This window comes from Macrobrachium rosenbergii, chromosome 15 (genome assembly GCF_040412425.1).
Source record: "Macrobrachium rosenbergii isolate ZJJX-2024 chromosome 15, ASM4041242v1, whole genome shotgun sequence".
Taxonomy (NCBI): Eukaryota; Metazoa; Arthropoda; class Malacostraca; order Decapoda; family Palaemonidae; genus Macrobrachium; species Macrobrachium rosenbergii.
In genome coordinates this window covers 12,758,118-12,773,078 of record NC_089755.1, presented here as the reverse complement: position 1 = coordinate 12,773,078, position 14,961 = coordinate 12,758,118, and the positions used below count along the sequence as shown (strand labels likewise).

At 34.6% G+C, this 14,961-nt stretch overlaps 1 long non-coding RNA gene across 1 annotated transcript in view; it reads right to left on the bottom strand.

Moving 5' to 3' along the window:
- LOC136846374 (uncharacterized) overlaps positions 1 to 14,961 on the bottom strand; it is a 63,334-nt gene that overhangs the window by 28,679 nt on the left and 19,694 nt on the right. The window contains exon 2 of the long non-coding RNA XR_010855361.1: positions 6,231 to 6,255. This is a non-coding gene — a long non-coding RNA (uncharacterized lncRNA). The remainder of the gene's footprint in view (positions 1 to 6,230; positions 6,256 to 14,961) is intronic.

The following is a 14,961-nucleotide window of genomic DNA, read 5'->3' as shown; positions in this document are numbered from 1 at the left end:
TTGATCACTCAGACTTTAAGGTCAGCTATTAAAAAATAATCGATCTAGAAGACTTTAAGGTCAGCAATTAAAAAACATAACCCATCAAACAGACTTTAAGGTCAACTATTATAAAATAATCGATCAAGCAGACTTTAAGGTCAGCTATTAAAACGTAATCGATCATGCAGACTTTAGGGTCGATTAAAAACATGATCGATCAAAGCAGGCTTTTAAGGTCAACTATTACAAAAATAATCGACCAATCAGACTTTAAGGTCAGCTATAAAAAAAAAAACATAATCGATCAAGCAGATTTTAAGGTCAGTTATTCAAAAACAAATCAATCATCAGCAGATTTTAAGGTCAGCTATTAAAAAAATAATCGATCAAGCAGACTTTCAGCTATTAACAAACATACGCCTAATCGATCAAGCAGACTTTAAGGTCAGCTATTAATAAATAAAATAATCGATCAAGCAGACTTTAAGGTCAGCTATTAATAAAAAATAATTGATCAAACAGACTTTAAGGTCAGCTATTAATAAAAAAAATAATCGAAAAGCAGAATTTAAGGCCAGGTATTAAAAAATAATCGATCAAGCAGACTTAAGGTCAGCTATTAATATAAAAATAATTGATCAAATAGACTTAAAAATAATTGATCTCAGACTTTAAGGTCATTATTAAAAAATAATCGATCAAGCAGAATTTAAGGTCAGGTATTAAAAAAACAATCGATCAAGCAGACTTAAGGTTAGCTATTAGTAAAAAAGTAATTGCTCGAGCAGACTTTAAGATCATCCATTAAAAAAATTATCGATCAAGCAGACTTTAAGGTCAGCTATTAAAACAAATAATCAATCAAGCAGACTTTAAGGTCATCTATTAATTAAAATAATCGATCAATCAGACTTTACGGTCAGCTAATAATAAAAAAAATAATCGATCAGGCAGACTTTAACGGTCAGCTCTTAAAAAAAATAATCGATTAAGCAGACTTTGTTTTAAAAATAATCGATCAAGCAGACTAAGAAAAATAAGGCGTTGAAATGTAAAGTTAGTTTTCCTTTTACCCTTAAATATGTCTTCAAAAACATAAAAGGAAAAGCAGAAATATTATCCCTCTCAGCTGAATCATTTTTCTTCAGGTAAAATGGATGATATAGAAGTCACTAATCTTCCCCCTTGAAATTCTAAAAAAATAAACAAACAGATAATAATTTTTTCCAGTTCAATGTATTTTTATTATTATTCTCACGGGATATTTGCACGTAAAATTATATAATATAAAGTCGAATTTCTGAGATTATTTTTGAAGAACTGCATATATCGGGTATTGACGACTATTGAACCAGGCAAACCAAATCCTGTTTTTCATTTACCTTTGAATAACACAAGAGAAAAGATACGTAGATAAAATCGTCTGACAAGAGAGAAAAGGAGTTTTCGGCTGAAGAACAGAAAACAAGATCAACTAAACAAGAGACTTTGGAAGAAATATAATGAAAGTAAAACGAATCCTTCTGTAGCACCAGTTCTAACATCTCCGAAGTGGTTATCGTTATTTCATTGATATTGAGGGCTCCCCAAGAGCAGAGCCCGTGTTGGCATGAGGCCTGCTGAAACTAAAACATCAATATACTGCAGTTAGTGATCAGTTGTTATCTCTGAATGATCTCGACAAAGTGGGATCTTAGTGGGAGGTTCCGTAATGGATTCTAGTGCTGGACAAATAACGGTGGATTTAAATATTATTTTATGCTTTTAGTTGTGAAACTGGTACAAGAAAAGAGAGAGAGAGAGAGAGAGAGAGAGAGAGAGAGAGAGAGAGAGAGAGAGAGAGAGAGAGTCGACTTCATCTCTATAACATTGCCTTAAAGAAATCGATACTTCGTAGTTGTTTAATCTACTTCCCTCTCCTCTAAATTGGATAAAACATCGAGCTGATTTGCAGTTGCATATTTCTTTAGGGGATGCGATGAGTGAGTGAGTCATTCATTTTAAGGGGAGGGGTTATTTCAACACTTCACAGGTATCGAGGTCTGATTATTCAGTATTTTCTTCTTCTTCTTCTGCTCTGAATTAAGACCTTGGAACCTCGTTTTGGGACTAGGGAGGGGTTGGAGGGCCTCCTCTTTTAGGCATAATGAGTTAGGCTTTTCAGTCATTCAAAGAGCGACTGAAGTTGATTATTCAATATTTTTCTTCTTCTTTACTGGAGGTTGAACAGATGAGGATAATGGGATTGGATTCCTGTTTTGGGATGTTGTTGCAGGAATTTAGGAACATCAGATGCAGGACACTTGTGGAGGGTTCCCAAAGAGGATAATGAGAGAAGGCTTCTTCAATCAGAGAGAGAGAGAGAGAGAGAGATTCTGTTCAAATCACTTACTGGGTTGAACAGATGGAATGTAAGAGAGGAGATGTTGTTGCAGGAGATTTAGAGAGAGACCAGATTCAAGTTCTGTCACATTGGCATAAGTGAGGGAATGTCAGAGAGAGAGAGAGAGAGAGAGAGAGAGAGAGAGAGAGAGAGAGAGAGAGAGAGAGAGATTCAAGTTCTAAGCACATTGACATAAGTGAGGGAATGAGAGAGAGAGAGAGAGAGAGAGAGAGAGAGAGAGAGAGAGAGAGAGAGAGAGAGAGAGAGATTCAGACTCAAAGTACATTGGTCTAAGTGACTCATAATGGCAATACTAAATTAACACTTCCTTGTTTGTTCATTCATTCCTCGGTGTTCTTTAGCGTAAACAAGACGTTATATGTAACACGTCGACCAAAGAAGAGGGGAACCCATAACATGGTCCAATTTTCTCCCACAATAATAAAATTAGAAAAAAAAGTTAAAGGGGATAAAAGGAAGAGTGTGTCTGATGTCGTTGACTAAATAAAGACTTTAGAGGATCCGAGAACTGCCATTAATCTTCTCCTCCCTCTTCCAGAAAGGAGGTCGAACTCATCCCTCCTCCTCCTCCTCCTCCTCCTCCTCCTCCTCCTCCTCCTCCTCCTCCTCCTCCTCCTCCTCCTCCTCCTCCTCCTCCTCCTCCTCCTCCTCTTCTTCGCTCAAAGAAAAACTCCAGGTGAGAAGTTTCAAGCATTTGTACGACGCCAAGAGTTTGGAAGAGCTGTTTGTCTAATGCCCATTTCCTCTTGACTATAAGTCATGAAATTAGTTTAAAAAAAAAGACTTTATCTTCTACGGTAAGTCTTTCAATGATATTCAGACTTTTATAAACTTTTTGGTTTCTTTAACAATGAAGAGAATATTGTAATAAACCAACCAGTCTGATTTCCATTATATGGAGACGATGTTGAGAGTAATTTATCCATAACAGAACATCAGAGGAATCTCTTTCATTCCATCAAGTTCTGGTTTTCCATGCGAAGGACGTGTCCAAGCCATCTCTGTCTACCTTTCGTCATTATTTCATCTGCAATTCTTTTAACTTATAATTTCTCACTATATCCTGCCTTCTGACTCCTAATAATATTCTTTTTTAAAGAATTATTCTCAAATCGGTAAGATATTTAAGATACAGTTTCATTTTCCCACAAGATAAATGCCCATAAAGCAATAGAGACTGTTCTAGACCTATGAAAACTCTAACTTTCAAGTACAAGTTCAACTTATGAAATTTCAAGAACCTATTCAGCCTGACTATTGTTTTATTTTCCTTTTTAAGGCTTCCTCTAAATTCTACTTCAAAAGAACCTGTACTGGATGTATACACATAAACACACACACACACACATATATATATATATATATATATATATATATATATATATATATATATATATATATATATATATATATATATATATATATGTGTGTGTGTGTGTGTGTGTATGTGTGTATATATATATATATATATATATATATATATATATATATATATATATATATATATATATATATATATATATATATATATATATATATATATATATATATATATATATATATATATATATATATATATATATATATATATATATCAATGAAGGAAACTTCTTTCCAAGCAACCTCACCAGCTTTTTATAATAATAATAATGTAAGAGATAAAAGAATAAAACTCATTTTACTCGTATTTAAATAAAAGAACTGTGGGTTTCAGTTGCCTCTTCACCAGTTCTCTCCCTTTTTCCCTGTATGGGTAAGCCCTTAATACCTCCCTGTTCAAAGTGACTGCCTGAGATCCTTATCCCTAAGAGCAGCCTTCACAGATGCTGATCTTCCCCAGCGGCTGACAGCTAGCAAAGTAGGAGCCAGAAGAGAAAGCACCCTGCACATAGTTCCTGAACATGTGCCAGCTGCCAAGACACCTGGGAATGTGACCCCACGTGCGTGACCCTATAGAGACAGAGCGGGCATTGACTTCAGCGCCATCTACAATGATGCTCAGGCTTAATCCACTGACGTTATATATGGACCATGAAACAGCAGTTCGAGGAGAGAAGTGCTCAGAACTTCAATGAGGACACTTGCTGTCCATCCCTCTTGCCTGTCCCTTGTACTCCCTCCACATGTTTAACCTCGAGGGTCAACCCAGTACACTTTTGTAAGTGGCATCCCTTCATTTTCCTCCCTCCACTGCCTACACCCTATTGGACCAAGACACTGTCATCTTGACGAAGGTAATGCACCAGAATAAGGTTTCTTTAATCAGTAACGATTCCGTTATTCCTCTGCCTGATTTATTTTCTGTTCATTGGTGGGTACCATCAGTGATTAAGTGTTAAGGTAATTGTGCATTTAGTGTTTGAAACTGAGTTGTTTGGTACCATCTGTGCATTCCCTCAGTTCCCATTGAGCGTGTTATCATTTTGCAAGTAACCATATTTCATCTCATTGTAGATCAGCCTGGGCTGTGGAACCAAATCTTGGCTCTATCCCATGTGCAGTGCCTTATGCCACCCATTTAGTCTACCCATCTGTGATGCTTCTGTTATGAAGACATCATCGGCATAGAAGAGTCCTTGAGTAGGATTCATTCATTCAGCAGGACCCTATCATTATCTTCCCCGTAATTCGTCATTCTTCTGATCTGTGTTTGTTATGTAAATATAATTAATTAAGAGAACCCTTTGAGTTTATGCAATCTTTCCCGCACATGAAGAAAACACTAAACCAGTAATTTTCCTTTGATTGATTCTTCTACGGATCTGCCTTAACCAGTCTTATTAGTCAGATTTTAGTTAAAATATGGTAGTTTCTTGGTAATGTAAAAGAACTCCCTCTGATTATCCGATGCAGCCCAGAATCCAGTAAGTATCTAAGGCAGAATCGTAGTAATATATATATATATATATATATATATATATATATATATATATATATATATATATATATATATATATATATATATATATATATATATATATATATATATATATATATATATATATATATATATATATATATATTATATATATATATATATATATATATATATATATATATATATATATATATATATATATAGTGACAATGTATAGTTTTATATCGAGCGAAAAGGAGTTCAGCAAAAGAAGCACTGGGCATAAGTTTCCAAACTTTAAAAATTGCCCAGTTATTTTCAGAGGAGGTAAGTTATTTTTTCTAGATCTCAACATTAAGTAACAGTATAACTTTTGCTTATCTTATAAATGGAGAGTTTTCGTAAATAAATGAGATATAAATTTTTCAACCCTGAATAAATTTTTCAACCCTGAATAAATTTTAAACATTTTTTGGGGGGTTAGGACGCATGATAATGTGATAAAATAAAAATTTATGAAAATGAAATTTTTTTTTATTCAGAATCAAAGAGAACTCCCTTTGAAGTGGAAACTGAATTCCACTCAAGAAACTATTTTTGCCACTAGTGAGTGGAAAGAGTGAAGAATGAGTGAAAAAAAGGGAATGAATGGAACAGTCATGAAAAAAGTATCCTGTAATGATCTATAGCTAATTCAATATAGTAAATCAATATAGAAACAAGTAAAATCTAATGCAGTATCTCAAAATAATACTGATGATAATAATTATAACAATAATAGCAATACTAATAAAAATTACAAAAGTAATAATAAATATACACACACACACATTCAAAAATAGTAAAGAAAACGACAACATTACGAATTCTCAAGATTTCTAAAGAAGCAGAAGCAAAAGAATAAATGACAATACACAAATAAAAAAGTTATCGACAATAAACTACAAAAACACAAACTAATAAGAAAAATTTATTGTTAACACTCACCAAAACCGACGACAATGCCGAGTTTCTGAAAATGCAAAAAACCAAAGATTATTAATCATATTACAAATAATAAATATTAATAATAAATAATAATTATAATAATACATTTTGATCACTGTTATAATCATATGTCATTGAGTCTACACTGTAACTTTTGCTCTCTCTCTCTCTCTCTCTCTCTCTCTCTCTCTCTCTCTGAGGGACACACCCCAGAATGCGAGAAGACGGCTTGAGGTATGTCCATATTCCAGAGCAAAGCTAGAGAGAGAGAGAGAGTGAGAATAGTTTGGCTCTCTTAACACATGTGAGTGAGCATGTACGTAAGCTCATATGTTCATGTGCCTGTATGTTTGTGTATGTGTGAATGATGTCCGTCCGACAAGAGTCTTTTTACGAGTCCCTCCTGCACCGTCAAACAGCGAAGACGTCTCCGGAGAGAGAAAGAACGAAGGAAGCATCTGAATAACTTAGAAGAAGAAGAAGAAGAAGAAGGGGATGAGGATAATGTCCATTTATGCTTCAGCTGCACCTCTTCTACACCCTGAGGAATGATACAATGTTATCTTGCAAGAAATTTCGCTGAGTTTGCATAAAACTTCAGAATATACAATGGTGGTTTTTATACTTGTTTCTCGTTGTCGACCAGAGAGAGAGAGAGAGAGAGAGAGAGAGAGAGAGAGAGAGAGAGAGAGAGAGAGAGAGAGAGAGAGAGAGAGAGATGAGTCAAGATCGAGAAATGGAATTATTAACTTAAACACAGGTAACCTAATGCAAAATGGTTGGGCAGGTATGTATCTCAGGAGATATGATACACTAAGTTAGTAATCTGGTTTTGCCTCGTTGCTGTTTTATTATTTATGAAAGTGTTATTAAAATATTCCAGTAAAGAAATCCCTAAGTATCATATTCTATGAAATCACATGCTAGTCAACGCAATATGAACTGTCATCAAGAAAGGGAATTATTAACTTAAACACAGGTAACCTAATGCAAAATGGTTGGTCTTTGTAGTAATCCTTTTTTTAATATCAGGCCATAAATCCGAGGAAGTTGAGAAATACGTCTTTGGACTCTTCTGCTGAAATTGAGGGTCTGAAGAAGAAGAAGACGCGGGCTGTTGCTGCAGGGAAGACCTTATAGTGACGGAATTTGCAAGTTTCGGGCTCTGGGCTTCGTTAAGAGACTAATTTGGAAATGGATGTGTTTGGGGACACATCTTAAGTGAGCATCTTTACAGTATGTCTCAAATATCTGATGATATATCTCAAACATCAAGACTGGATCGATATATATATATATATAAAAATATATATATATATTACACACACCATGTATATATATATATATATATATATATATATATATATATATATATATATATATATATATATATATATATATATATATATATATATATATATATATATATATACAATATCATATATATATATATATATATATATATATATATATATATATATATATATATATATATATATACAAGGTCAGATAAAGGTCATAACGTCCTTCAACATCTGTTATGAGATCAATGCCGTAATTATCTTATATCTCAAAGAAACCACGGTAGCGTTAGCCGGCCTGCTCACAAGGTAAGTGCATTCTCTCTCTCTCTCTCTCTCTCTCTCTCTCTCTCTCTCTCTCTCTCTCTCTCTCTCTCTCTCTCTCTCTCATCCAAGTCACTAACTGAACTAAGGAAGAACAGCAAAAACATGTCTACAAAAATATAATTTATTCAGTAGTCTAACATGGTAAATAGTTTGGAATCAAAATAGGAATAAAATGGGAGTATCAGCATCCAAGAATTGTTACCCCAAAATAATCAATTAAAATATAACATGGTGCTATCAACGTCCACCAGTTGAGTCTCTACAACAAAAGAGTCAAAATAAGTCAAACATGACCGTAGTCATGATAAGTCACATTCCGCTCCATCTATTTGACCTCTAAATTAATACATCTGAGGAAACAAAGGGAAAAACAAAACTTTTAAAAATAGGCACAGATAAAAATAAATGTGGGATATTTCCCACGTTACCAACCCCAAAAGAAATACACATAATTAAACATGGCAAAATCAAAATTCAGAAAAATAAATCAAAATCAAAGCGACATGGCAGATAAAAATAAATGGGGAAAAAGATATTCAAAGCATGGTAATCAGTGCAAAGAATCAGTACATGTTAAACAAAGTTATTAAAGCCATCCAGGTTTTTTGAAAATAAAGTTTCAGTTCACCTCACAGGCAGTACACAAAGTCTTCCAGGAAAGCGGACCTGATCACACGGGAATCTCTTTCCGAAATGTCTAACCTGTACTCAAATTTGATAATTCACACTTCTTATGACACGCCCACGAGAGCCGAACTCGCAAACAAACGAACGCTCTACCGAAACTTGAAGACTTCCGGTGACATGGCAAGAGCATCACCCAAGGCATGATGCCCTTTGTCTCCATGGAAAGCCAGACTGACGACAGGCCTTCGTCAGCACTGACTGCTGAATATGCAGGCACTGTTTCATTTTACCTTTGCCCAGAATATCTCCAAGAAAAATACTTAGCTAAAAAAACAAAACAAAATAATCATTCAAAATGTTTTTCATATATATATATATATATATATATATATATATATATATATATATATATATATATATATATATATATATATATATATATATATAAAGGAGCCCATAAAAGTGCCAAAATGTAGAAAGTAAATGCTATATTTCAGAGACCAAAGTGTCTCTCTCTTCAGGCAAACAATGAATGAGAAAAAGTTACAGAAAAGCAGTATTTATACCAGAAGGTCCATAGGACAGCCATTACATCGCTCCAGTTGACAATTTGTCTTTAATCTTCTTAATCACTGGTTGGAGGAAGATTTTATCTATAATATTTGAGTCCCAGGCTCCTTTTGAAAGGTTCATCGCATTTCTTTGTTTAATCAAAGCTGATTCCACCATCTGGCTTTTGAACTGAAAACTGCTGCTATAAATTATATGTGACAAATTTCAGTTTATTCTGTGATTTTGATATTTATGTGGTTAAAAATAGCTGAGTTCTGTTGTCTGTACCTAACTGAACGTTTATGCTGTATTAATCTCTGGGGAGTGATTGACCTGTAAAACCGATATAAGATTGGTCACAATTGAGGCAAGGGATCTTGTAAACTCCTGTGCCTTTGGGGACTGGCTTTTGTCAGACATTAATCAGTGATTTGGCTAAGGTATTTGGGTATGTAAGAGCAAAAGGGTTAGAGTTTCCAAGCGTTTGTGTCAACGTCTTAATCCTGTCCAGGTGTGGGATTTCTATTTTATTGTTGAGCATCTCTCTAGTCTTGTTTTGAGAGGGACGGTAGAAGATTATGTTAGCTTTGCATGGGCAGCCCTTTAAGTCCTGTTTTAGCCAATCTATTCATGGGATATTTTGAAACTATAATAAATGCAATAAAACCTAAAGACATGCTGTGGATGAGATATGTAGATAATATCTTAACATTTTGGGATAATAGGTGGGGCAGTTTCAATTAAATTCTTTCAAAATTAAATGAATTAGTGTCTAACATTAAATTTAAAGGGAAAACAGAAAACACAACTCCTTTTCTTGACCTTTCAGTAATTAGAGACATGACGGAATACAAATTTACCATATACAGAAAACCAACATTTTCACTCGCATACATCCACTTTTTTAGCTATCATGACACCTCTATCAAGATTGGCATTGCCTGTAATTTATTCTTAAGAGCCTTACGGATTTCCTCCCTGGGTTTCCGGGAAAAGGAAATTGAACTAATCCATAAGCAGCTTCATCTTTAAGGTACCCTGACCATATAATTGAGAAAGCGATCCACAAAGTTAACAATCTTCTACCATCCCCTTCAAAACAAGACTAGAGAGATGCGCAACAATAAAATAAAAATCCCACACCTGGACAGGATTAAGACGTTGACACAGACACTTGGAAACTCTAACCCATTCGCTTTTACCTACCCAAATACCTTAGCCAAATTCCTGATTGACGTCCAACAAAAGCCAGTCCCCAAAGACTCAGGAGTATACAAAATCCCTTGCCTCGATTATGACCAATCTTATATCGGTTTTACAGGTAACTCATTCCCCCAGAGATTAATACAGCATAAACTTTCAGTTAGGTACAGACAACAGAGCTCAGCTATTTTTAACCACATAAATACCCATAATCACAGAATACACTGGAATACTCGCATGTCTCGTATAATTTATAACAGCAATTGTCGGTTCAAAAGCCAGATGGTGGAATCAGCCTTGATTAAACAAAGGAATACGATGAACCTTTGAAAAGGAGCCTGGGACTCAGATTTTATAGATCAAATCTTCCTCCAACCAGTGATTAAGAAGATTAAAGAGAAATTGTCAACTGGAGTGACGTAAGGGCTGACCTATGGACCTTCTGGTATAAATACCGCTTTTCTGTAACTTTTTCTCATTCATTGTTTGCCTGAAAAGAGAGACAGTTTGGTCTCTGAAATATAGCATTTACTTTCTACATTTTGGCATTTTTACGGGCTCCTTATATTTGATGGAATTCTGTTTTAACGGAAAATATTTCACAGTCATACATACACACACACACATATACATACATACATACACATACATACATACATATATACATATATATATATATATATACATACATACATACATACATACATATATATATATATATATATATATATATATATATATATATATATATATATATATATATATATATACATACTCATTTATAAAAAAAGTCACCATAACTCGGAATATCTTTGATAAAAGCTAAACTAAACCATTACATAAAATTTCGTCACCATTCTCTTTTGCACTGCATATTCTAGACTAATTATAAGTAATTATTATGATTCACATTAGTCACTCATGTTAATGTATTACTCTGTTCGAACTTCAGTACCAAAGCATGGAATTGGTTTCCTGACAATTAAAGGCAAATATTTGAATGTCTCTTCATACCACTAACAGCTAACCTGGAATTGAAACGGAAACAGACATAGTAACTAATACAAGATAAATGATTCTTAATTATTCAGTTTGCATTAATGTAAAAGATTAGGCTTTGTAATTATAATAGAATAGAATAGAATATACAATTTAAGCTATAGGCCAAGCGCTGGGATGTATGAGGACATTCATCACTGAAACAGAAATTGTCAGCAAGAGAGTCTAAAAGGTGTAACAGGAGGAAAACCTCGCAGTTGCACTATTAAAAATTTGTAATTATAGGGTGGAAAGTAAGATTGAAGAAAGAGAACATGAATGGAGGTACAGTAAAAGGAACTCATAATTATAATACAATCCAAAATAATGTTTAAATAACTACAACAGTCAATGAGATATGTGATATACTGTAGTATTTCAATGAAATCATTTACAATAATGTTTTTTGTACATTTACTTACACAAGTATTGATGAGGATCAATTAAAATTTCGAAGTGGCTGATTACAAACTCCAATATTTCCTATTCCAGCCTCTATATTTCAACCAGAGATTCCCCTAACTAATGAATAACAACAGAAAATATTCTCTCATTACAACTCAACGTCTCAGGTAAAAATCGGCCATCAGATACAGTTTGCATATCATTAATATCATGACGAATACGATTCCCTCTGATAAGAGTAATTAAAACTTGGGAACTCTGTTGATAAAGCAGCTATCATTCAATCAGAATAAAATAATTATATGAGTAATAATACAACTGTCCCGTGATCTAATGGTAATTTCAATCGCGCTTTCCGAGAAAGATCTTTTGCTGATGGATTTTCATCTAATTAAGATTTTTTTTGAAGACTCATGAGGACCTTTGAATGAAGATCAAAGAATAATCTCAAACCTTTTATTCTTTCTTACTCTGTCGGCTCTCAGGCCTCATTGGAATGCATTGTCAAATGGGATCTACAGCAGTGTTCTTACAGGAGCAACGTGGTAAATAAAAGTGAGTATTGTAGCATGTTTGGGGGTTTGATGTGCTGCTAATGATCCTTCTGTATATTTTATGAAATGACTAACGTGGTGGAAGTTTTCAGAACAGGGGATACCTCTGAGTCAGGAAGGAGAATATGAAATGAAAATATATATAGTATGAACAGTATGTGTGTGTGTATATATATATATATATATATATACATACATATATATATATATGTATATATAAAATATATATATAAATAAATTTAATAAAATACTAACAGTAAATTTACACAGGGAAGGAGTAATGACTTCCCCTGGGAGTTTTGCCAACAGAGTATCAAGACATCCTGTAAAATATCATAGAAATATCAAGAGAAATAACAAATTATTCTCAAGAGTCTTTCATTGAGAAAGTCCCAAACATTTCTATGTGTATATTAGTCGAAGCTGAATCTCATGACCAGTCTTGGAATTCATCTGATCCTTTTGATATCGACCGAATCTTTCACTAGTTGTTGGTTCCTCGGAGAGAAACCTTCGCAGAAAATCGTTATGGGCAGATTTTGCGATGAAATCTGCCGTGGATGACTACTTCCCTCTGTGATGGAACTCTCTACCAACACTGGGTTTGTTGGAAACTGCCATCACTTTGACATCTCTATTTTTCTGACGGATTTTGTTGTCAGTCAATCATTCTGTTTGTTGCTGTCATGCTGATTGTTTCCGCTTGCCTGAAGACTGTTCATTCAGGTGACAGAATTCCATTTGTGCTGAAATAAAATACCGTTCACTCTGAAATATTGTATGACAATTTGTTTGTATTCAAAATCTGTTGCTTTGTGGGCGTTTGTTACAATGCGGTGGAATTCCTCTTAAAGAAGTTTTAAATGCAGGATGGTTCCTCTAGGATGTTGGAGGGTCTGGTAGGATATTTTCTCCTCAGAAGGTGAGGCTATCCGTCCTCATCCAAAGATTAAATAAGTATGCTTTGTAAGAGACTTCTATAACTTTTATTTTACCCTGTAAAACGTAATGTGTATCCATACAATGTATTTGCACTTTTAAATGCTTAACCAAGAGGGAGTACCAGTGATTTGATCGACATAATTTCCAAATGATTAAAAGATTTAAACATTCTTCTATATCTACAGGCTATGTCTATCTTCTACAACAAATATATTCCCCTTTTCCTTTAAATTGTATAGTTTACCTGTTTTTTTTCTTCTAAGCAGTATGACGAGTTACCTGTCCAATATACTTAGAATGAATGGTGTTTCGTTTCAGATGTGCTCTGGCATGAATGATTTCCGCATCGTCTCCTCCTCACAGGGCTCCACCTTCTGGAGTGAGTTGAAGTGTGGAGCTGGGATCCCCCCAGCCCCCTCCACCCCTCCCGCCAATCTCCATCCCTCCCTCTCTTTCTCTCCAACACTAACCTCCCTGTACTCCTCTTTTTAATGGCGTGCATTATTAAGCTCTAACTTTTTAATCTTGAATGTAAAAGCAAGCGACAGAGAGAAAGAGAGCAGAGAGAGAGAGAGAGAGAGAGGATCTCCCCCCCTCTCTCTCTCTCTCTCTCTCTCTCTCTCTCTCTCTCTCTCTTTATCCACCATACACCCGGCCCCACCGGTTTCACGGCGCGCGCTAAACAATGAAAAAATATGTATAAAATCTTAATATAACGATTGTTTTTTTTTTATTAGAATCGATTATATATCATTTTGTTAACTCGAAATCTTATTCCTGATAAGTGTAAACCTATTCCGTCGTGCTGTTTTGCTGTGTTTATTTATCTGATTACAGCACTGCTGCACACTAGGCCTACACAGTATATATATCAGTGGTTCTTAACCTTTTTATTACACCCCCCCAGTGAAATCCCCCCCCAAGATTTAAAGGAAAATAAAAAAAGGTATTTCTATTCTTTTGGGAATTTAGTGAGATATTTGACAATGCTTCTTAGCGAGACTTGTTTAAGAGAATAACGAATATAATTAGAGAATTATCAATTTTTTTAGCGAGACTTGGGGGCTGTTTCATGCACCCCTTTGAAATTGCTGGCGCCCCCCAAGGTAAGAACGACTGGTATATAAGTATTTTCCTATAGAGTATCACAATTACAGTACTAATTCAATACAGAAGTTTATTTAATAGCTGTTTTTAATGGGATACAGTATATTGAATCTCTCTCTCTCTCTCTCTCTCTCTCTTCAAATATTGAATTTCTCTCTCTTTCACTCTTCAAATCTTTCACTGACAATTTCCTTTTCACCGCTGATTGACCTCTTAGGTCCCAGTGCTTGCCCCTTGGCCTAAATTTTATATTCAATTCAATATATTTTTATCTTTCACCTTCTGAATAATAATAATAATAATAATAATAATAATAATAAATAATAATAAAGTCTGTGTTTTTGTCAGCACTACGAAATGGCAGGAGAGAGAGAGAGAGAGAGAGAGAGAGAGAGAGAGAGAGAGAGAGAGTTAGAGAGTTAATAAGGAAAGGGATTTTTTTAGTCGATAAGTTCGTCGTCTCGTGGGCTTCAGTATGTACTTTCATTTGACTTCTTCTCTCTAGCGAAGACAAGAACTCAGGACTACAGTGGACGCATTTTAACCCACGCGGCCAGCAAGTGAGGTATAAGTGGATATCGTCTTCCCCTATACAAATCGCCCGTCGAACTCAGGTGTTTGTATTTGGAGACGATATCCACCCACCTCTGCCATGCTAACCCCGTAGTGCGTTTG